At 41.4% G+C, this 7,894-nt stretch overlaps 1 long non-coding RNA gene across 1 annotated transcript; it reads left to right on the top strand.

The window, feature by feature from the left end:
- Positions 1 to 573: 573 nt before the first annotated feature.
- Positions 574 to 7,461, top strand: LOC127043069 (uncharacterized). The gene is made up of 2 exons (XR_007772137.1): positions 574 to 623; positions 7,191 to 7,461. It is a non-coding gene; the product is annotated as an uncharacterized LOC127043069 (long non-coding RNA).
- The last annotated feature ends 433 nt before the right edge of the window (positions 7,462 to 7,894 follow it).

Below are 7,894 nucleotides of genomic sequence, written 5' to 3'. Positions count from 1 at the left end.
AGCTTTCACCTCTCAGGGAATTGGATTACCTGCACTGTGGAATCCCTCCTTTTGGTGTAGTTAGTGTCAGAACTTCAGCGGATGTAATTTAGCATAGCTTCATTGGCTTTAACGGTTTATGCCTATATGAACAAGCATCTGGCCCTTATATCTTCATGAGTCCGGAGAGTAGGGAGAACTTGTATGGAAATGCTGACCTTCATCTCTTCTTGTGTTCCCAAACATTACCGAAGAGAAATATTATAAATGTTATTAGTGATTGGTTGTTAAACATAGCTTGACAACTATATAGACACACAGTACAATTACAGAATACACACACACACACACACTGCTTGTCATTAGAAAGTGACCATTTGCTAACAGACACCCACTACTACAATTTTTCTTTAAGGAAATGCCTAAGTATCATATTCCATAATATTGTAGGCCAATGCTGCCTTGTTTAATGGTGACAGGTTCTCATTAATAGAGTGAAGGTGCCAATTTGAAGAATAACAATAAAAATGCTGAAGTTGTGACTTCAGGTATGAAAGTAGAATGAATTATATTGTGAAAATAGAAAGGATTAAAGAAATGCTGTCTGTACCTTTAAGCAAAATTGTTGGAATGCTGCAATCCAGGTGTCAGGAATACAGACATTAACACAGAACAATTGCACAGTTTAAGTATTGGTGAAGTATTAGCCTTAGAACGATAAGAGTTAGTAAGGAAGTAGGATATGCCCCAGGTGAATTTTACTGTTTTGCTTTCTTTGTCCCTTTGTCTAATTCCCGCTCTTTTATCTGTATAAATAAGATAATTTGTGTCTTGCATGGTGCTCACATTATCTGGATGTTATTAGCAGAGCGCTGTGCTAATAAAACAGAGTGGTCAGACAAACCGTGAGTCCTGATTCTAACTTTAACAATTTGGAGGTTCCACCGAGATGGCAACCGTCTTCACTGGGGCCATGTGATTCCTGACCGTTTTTGTAGGATGACCGTGGCAGCCGGCACCTGGGCATTTGGCCCGAGCGGTCCTCCACTAGGGCGGAAAGGCACACGACCACAGTGAAGTCTACGCCACCGAACCTGTTGGTTCCCACTCTGTTCTGGTAGGGATCCCGGGATCTGACATCAGGAATCTGGTCAGGTAATTATTTCTGTGTTTTGTAAGGACTGAGGACTGTCCTGTCTCTGTGTTTTTCTGTCCTTTTGTGGAGTGTTTGAGTCTGGGTGCCAGGGATCTGTCTCTGTCCGGGGATCGGCCGACCAAGGGGTTCCTGTCCCCGCAGTCTGAGTGAGTGGAATCTGCACAATCGCAGCTGCACCACACTTTGGGTAAAACCCCTGATGTGAAAGCAAGGGCAATTGAGGCAGTAGCCTGTGGACTCCTTTTGTGTGTTGCACCAGGCATCGCTCTGACTAACCTGAATTTCCTTCTTATGTGATTGGTGTGTGAAGTCCTCCTGTATTGGTAACCAGACGTTTAAGTCGGGACAGTTCCCTAAATGAACGCCGACTCATTTTATGTATTTAGGATGGTTCCGGACTCCTGTAAAAAGGGTCCAGACTCCCGTATATTTCTGGAAAAATGGTCTAGGCTAATTCAGGAGGATCCCAAAGCTCAGTGGCCACTGTTAAAATCTTGGAACAAAGACTGAGTGGACGTCTTAAAAGACAAACTCGGCCAACCTAAAACTAAATTGGCTAAAGGAGAAGTTAATTGTTTCATGCAGTGGTGAGAAGAGGCAAATTGTAGGTGGACAAAATCAAAACTTGCCTCTCTCAATTATTCAAATAATAAGTTAAAAGCTTTATTAAAAGCCCCCTCTCCCACCACCAGACCGAGCGCTCCCTTTTACCCCGTTCTCCAAACCCCGGATCGATCCGGCCCCCTTCATACTCCCATCTCATTGTAAAAAGGACAAAAAGCTCCTTGTTCTTTTCCCTTTTGTTATCTGCCTCAAAAACTGATTCTTTAGTGTTCCACTACCAATTCAGCAAGAAGGGTGGGCTCCTCAACTAGCCCCCAACCTTCCTGGTCCCTTTCCTTGAACATTTCTTTCAAAATTGTGAAATGACCACAATATCACTCACAAACGGTTCATTGGAAAAAGCAGAATCGGGCCCAGACAAGCAACAGATAAAGAAACTGAAAAACAGGTTGAAAGCCCTAAGCCCTCGTCCAGACTAACCCGCGGCATCGGCGGGTTAAAATCGATTGCTCGGGGATCGATATATCGCGTCTAGTCTGGACGCGGTGTTTCGATCCCCGAGCGCGCTTACATCGATTCCGGAACTCCATCAATCCGAACGGAGTTCCGGAATCGACACGGAGAGCCGCGGACATCGATGCAGCGCCGTCCAGACTGGTGAGTACCTCGATTTTAGAAATTCGACTTCAGCTACGTTATTCACGTAGCTGAAGTTGCGTATCTAAAATCGATTTTAATTCCTAGTCTGGACGTGGCCTTAGGGAATAGTGTCAGGAGTAAGAAAAGCAGTAAGTGCAGGCATGAACCCCTGGAACAATACTTAAAATGGTGAAATCTGAGGTGATAAAGGTGTCTTTTAGGGACATAAACAAGTGATTTAAGGAAAGAGAGTAAAAAGTTAACTCTACAGAGGATGGAGAGAATTAAGCAGTTAAACTTTGTGAAAATGTTAAAAAAAGGACCATGTTAAAGAGAGAGAATTCTTGGTTTCTTTGCAGCCATTCTGAAGGGAAAATTGGCCCTTTTCCAGAAGACTGCCTGTAAATAATCCAAATATATATACAGCTATGTAAAAACAAAGCAGTGTAAAAGAATGTTAAGGAAAAGAAAATGTGTATGTATCTATTTGTCTGTGAAAATATGTAAAGTTCTAAGAATCTAAATCAGCACATCTGGTTTGTAAAACTCCTGTTTTGTAGGTGTAAGATAATTTGATTTTGTTTTTATTTTTAATGCCACTACAAATTCATTTGACTCTTTAATTCAAAGTTGCAAAACACAGGTAATTAGTGTTGTTTGGCTTTGGGATTTAGCATTTAACCCTTAACGGGTAACTTGATTCTTTACAAAATTAAAATGTTTTTAAATAAAGACCAAGTCATGGCTGCAATAGGGCAGTCAAAATCAGGAGAACAGGTAGAGATTCTGGAGTCTTTTTGTTTGGTTGGTTTTTTTTTTTTGTAACTATAGTAGATAGCTATAATGAAAGAATAAGAAATTAACAGTGACCCTCTGAAGCAACAGAGGTGCACAAAACAAAAAGAAGCAATGTTAAAAACACTGAGCCTTAAAATGGCTCTGTGTAATCAGACTGTCACTTTGATAAGGGTACACGAAAACTCTGTAAGAACAAAAGAAACAGTTACACCTTATGTAAAAATTGATATGGCTAATGTTTTTAAAAAGTTATAGTATAGAAGGAATGTATATTTTCCCTAGGACATGTGCAGTGTATATTGTAGAAAGGGGTAAAAGAAATGCAAATGAAACGTGCTGCTGAATTAAAATCCTATTAGGGCTCCAAAAAGAGCCGCAGTAGGCTGTGTTTTCTTTTTCAGATCCCTGTGTGTTAAGACAGAGTCTCTGAGCTCTGCTGATGGCTTTGAATCCAAAAGCCAAGCCTGTGTTGATGCAAATTACCTAACTGATAAAGAAAGGTGAGAACTGCCAGCACAAAAGAAGCTGCAAATAAAGAACATACCTGGTCAGCGAACAAATTGCCTACATAAAAGACATGGTATAACAAGATACCTTTAATAGATTTGACGCTAATGTTTCTGTTAATATTAAACATTAAGTATCAGAGGGGTAGCCGTGTTAGTCTGGATCTGTAAAAGCAGCAAAGAGTCCTGTGGCACCTTATAGACTAATAGATGTTTTGGAGCATGAGCTTTTGTGGGTGAATACCCACTTCGTCAGATGCAGTATTCACCCACAAAAGCTCATGCTCCAAAATGTCTGTTAGTCTATAAGGTGCCACAGGACTCTTTGCTGATTAAACATTAAAATAACTTTACTGTTAGTAAGTACCCCTGTAACAACATATAGTGTGTATGATTTTTGGAAAAATCCTTTAAAGTAATATGGTAATGATGCTTCTCAGCTATTACCCGTGAATAAACTTAAAGCTTAACACAGCAGGAAAAATATTACAAACTTGTCTGCTATATAAGAGGAAAAACTTGAGGTACACCACCTCATGAATTTAATAACTAAACAGTGGAATAATTTCCGCATAGCCCTTAAAAAGTAGAACCAATTAAAACCTGGCCTGCCTATAGAACAAAAAAAACACAAGAAAATATGGGGGTAATTCCTCTGTTTTGCCTGCAATCAGCAAGGGTATTTGTAAAAGAAAGGAATCTTTTAAGTAATAATCAATGCCACCCAGGGCCGGTGGTACCATTTAGGCGACCTAGGCAATGGCCTAGGGCGCCAGAATTTTTGGGGAGCGCTATTTTGCTGGGGGGGGCTGCACACGGGTCCGGTGGACTTACCGCAATCATGCCGGCAGACGGTCCGCTGCTGGAAAGGCTCCAGTGGAGCTGCCGCAGTCATTTTGGAGGACGGTGCACTGGTCTAAAGGCTCCGGTGGACCTGCTGCAGGCATGCCTGCGGCAGGTCCACCAGAGCCTTTAGACCAGCGGACTGCCCGCCAGCATCACTGTGGCAGCTCCACCGGAGCCTTTCCAGCAGCGGACTGTCCGCCGGCATGACTGCGGTAAGTCCACCGGGGCCGCGGGGGACGGCGAAATGGCCGTCCGTCTAGGGCGTCAGAAACCCTGGCGCCGCTCCTGGTGCCACCTCAAAAGGGGTAGAAAAATGTTATTTTTGTCTTTCAAATAATCCAAAGTACTGTATAATGGGTTATATGTATGTGTTAATTCTTGGGAAAAAGTGTTTAAAAAGTGTTAGCAACCCACCAGAAGACAAATGTAAATGTACTGTAAGTACTGTGTTTACCAATATTCACATTTACTATTTGCCACAACAACAACAACAACAAAAGAGTCTCAGCTTACTGTAAGCACTGATTTAATTGAGTTCTCTATCAATCTTGGCATTGAATGGCAAACAGTTACCAATCATCTGTTAAAAGGTAAAAAGATAACATAGTTCCTAAAAAAAAAAAAATAAATGGAAAACTGGACCATTCATATTATACACGCAAATGGGGACATGTTAAGAATTGCCACTGCAGAAAACCATAACAGCTTACCATTGGCATACCATATTTTCTGGATGGTCTCCAACAACTACTGGCATACTAATCTTACTACGCCTAATTGTTTTTGGTTTTAAATTGTATGTGTTTAATTGAAATGTTTAAAATGTGCTGGTGGATAAAACAAATGTATGCAAAGCTAAAGCCACAGGCCCAAATCACCTCCCAGTATTTTTTACTACGTGGACTACATAAGAAGTGACACTGGCGATTAATAATCTTAGTGTCAAAAGGGGGATATGTAGGAGCAGGATTTTATAATGTCCCATAAGAATTAAAGTGTAATTTGATTTCATCCTGCTAGCAACCTTTTTTAAATAGCAGAAAGAAATGACCCCCTGGGACTATAAGATTCTGTTTTCTCATATGCATTACAAATTGGGCCCTCTCTAACTCTTTGTTTTAAGATTTAGGTAGTAAGAGACAGGATTCTCTATTGTGTTTATGTTAAGTAAATTAGAGAAAGATTGAAGGCTTGGGTCTCAATGTAAATTGTCTTGGTTATTAATTGTAAAATTTAGCAAGGTTTAATTTGCAATGCTTTTTTGCTCGATATAAAATACTACTGTTTGTATTCTCAATTTATTTGTGTGAATGAGGAATGTATGCATCAGGAAAAGATAAGGTGTGAAGGCCATTGTTATAGCCAGAGTCAAGGAAGAAGTAGTAAAGAGACTTAAAGAACATCAAAGACTCATCAGGCACTGCTTACTACCCCAACGGCTGTTAAACTGTCTGGCATCTCAGAGTGGATACACGCTTCGCCGTGTAAAAGTGCACCACCCCCAGTGAGCCAATCATCACCTCAGGACCACACAGAGTCAATTGTGACTCCAGCAGAAGACGTAGAGGAACAGCCTGCAATACCTTACAATCTACGTTCTCATAAGGGTTACCAGAAGCAGACGACAACCTAAAGCAAGGCCCAAGAAGAAGCAGTAGTGAGCCTAGCGCCTGCTGCCTGATGGACATAAAACTGTGACTGCGGTTTCCTCAGTTGAGGTTGTCAGAACCAGAAGGGCCCTGCCTCCAACATGTGCTTCTGGTAGTGCCTGTTCCTCGACTGCTGGTGTCTTAAGGTCTGGGGAGTCCAGAATGACAATTCTTTTATCCAGCAGCAAGTGTGGATAGCTCAGACCCTTATTATTTCTAAATGCTGGATCTGCAGCCACATCCCAGCCCACTCTCAAACTGGTGTTCCTGTCCTGGCTATCCCACTCAATTCCCCAGACCTCACTGGAGGACCTTGTCCATTTAACACAATATGGAACAGTAATGACACCTGGGAAGAGGCTATTGGCAGTTCCTTTATCCCACTTGGGGGAGTAATACACCAGGCAAAAAGGCTCCTGAGGTTACAAGCAGTAGTTAAAATAATGGCAAATAAAACCGGAGAAAGTTTAAGAGCCCTGGCCAAAGAAACAGGGGCGATCCGACAGGTGGCCCTCCAGCACCGTCAGGCATTGGACATAGTGCTGGCGGCCAAAGGAGAGACCTGTGCTCTCACTGGAAAACAATGTTGTCTGTTTATACCTGACGATACCAATGAGGTAATAGATTGCGCCAGCCCCTTAGACCAAATCGCATATCTTCCCCAAATAGAGCCGAGTTCTTTATGGAAGTGGCTAAGTAACCTGTTCAATTTCTCTGGCATAGGAAACTGGTTGTTTCAGGAATACCTAACTATCCTGTTTGGAATCTTAGTGATTTTTGTATGCTTTCAGTTAATCTCCTGTTGTATCCAGAATTGTGTCACCCAGGTGACTGCCCCAAAACAGAGTGCTAATATGATGATTTTGAATATCACTGATGAACGAAGAGATAAGGAACGGTTAATTTGTGGAACACAGTAATTGTTGGTCATGGCGTGCGCTTGACCAAAAGGAGGGATTGTGAAAGTAGAATGAATTATATTGTGAAAATAGAAAGGATTAAAGAAATGCTGTCTGTACCTTTAAGAAAAACTGTTGGAATGCTGCAATCCAGGTGTCAGGAATATAGACATTAACATAGAACAATTGCACCGTTTAAGGGCAATTGGTGAAGTATTAGCCTTAGATCGATAAGAGTTAGTAAGGAAATAGGATATGCATGCTGTGCCCCAGGTGAATTTTACTGTTTTGCTTTCTTTGTCCCTTTGTCTAATTCCCACTCTTTTATCTGTATAAATAAGATAATTTGTGTCTTGCATGGTGCTCACATTATCTGGATGTTATTAGCAGAGCGCTGTGCTAATAAAACAGAGTGGTCTGACAAACCGTGAGTCCTGAGTCTAACTTTGACACAGGGGAGGACTGGTTGAAAATTTTTAGTTGAAACTATTTTTCAATGGAAAATTGCTTTTTGACAAATGAATTTTTGCAAAAAGTATCTGCTTTCTGCACCAAATGTAGCTTTATTATAGGAGCAAAAAAGAACATGTGAAAACAATTATTTTTTCCAAAAACTGAAATATTTTGACTGAATACCAAAGTATTTTTGTTTAGATTAATGCCTTGTGGGAGTTGTAGGTTGGGTACCTCATATTCCCAGTAGCCACTATAGGCCAGGATCCCTGGCCAAATTGCATCCTTTATGATGAACATGGCCAAGGGCTCCAGTGATGCACTGCCTCTTCTCTACCAGAGAGGAGACCGTAGTGCATGATGAGAAGTGTAGGGAGCCCAACCTAGAGCAGAGAATGGGAGCTT

The sequence above is a fragment of the Gopherus flavomarginatus genome, chromosome 1 (assembly GCF_025201925.1).
Source record: "Gopherus flavomarginatus isolate rGopFla2 chromosome 1, rGopFla2.mat.asm, whole genome shotgun sequence".
Taxonomy (NCBI): domain Eukaryota; kingdom Metazoa; phylum Chordata; order Testudines; family Testudinidae; genus Gopherus; species Gopherus flavomarginatus.
This window is presented reverse-complemented; position numbering and strand designations above follow the sequence as displayed.